This window comes from Penaeus monodon, chromosome 32 (assembly GCF_015228065.2).
Source record: "Penaeus monodon isolate SGIC_2016 chromosome 32, NSTDA_Pmon_1, whole genome shotgun sequence".
Taxonomy (NCBI): Eukaryota; Metazoa; Arthropoda; class Malacostraca; order Decapoda; family Penaeidae; genus Penaeus; species Penaeus monodon.
In genome coordinates, this window is record NC_051417.1 from 23,020,017 (window position 1) to 23,020,522 (window position 506).

The following is a 506-nucleotide window of genomic DNA, read 5'->3' on the forward strand; positions in this document are numbered from 1 at the left end:
CTTTGCTGCCATAAGCATAATTTTCGTGATATGAAGATTTGCCTTCGTCTGCCCTCTCATTAAAATAATCAAAGAAAACACAATTAACGTTTATTAGTCACAGTTTAGGATGACAGCGTAAAACATTGTTACGGAAATTAAGTACAGCTTGAAGACGAGACACTCCTGATACTGAGAGAAGGTAGGCTGGAGCTCGCCAGGGTAACACACTGTCGTCTTTTCTAGCTCTATTGTGTAATTTGTTTTACTGTAATTTTGTAATTGTTACAAATACGTCAAGGGAGAAGTTCAATGACATGTGAGCCATTGTTAAAGTGGAAACTATTCACATTTGTTACTGTATACATACGCCACCATTCTTAATAAAATATCAGAACTTTTTCTACTTTTTTTCCAATTTTACTCTTATACATTTTAGTTCATTTTTATTCCTGTCAAATAAGGCATGTGAAATGATAATGCATGTTGTACGCTTAGATAATCACGTAATTTGAACTGGTTATTTC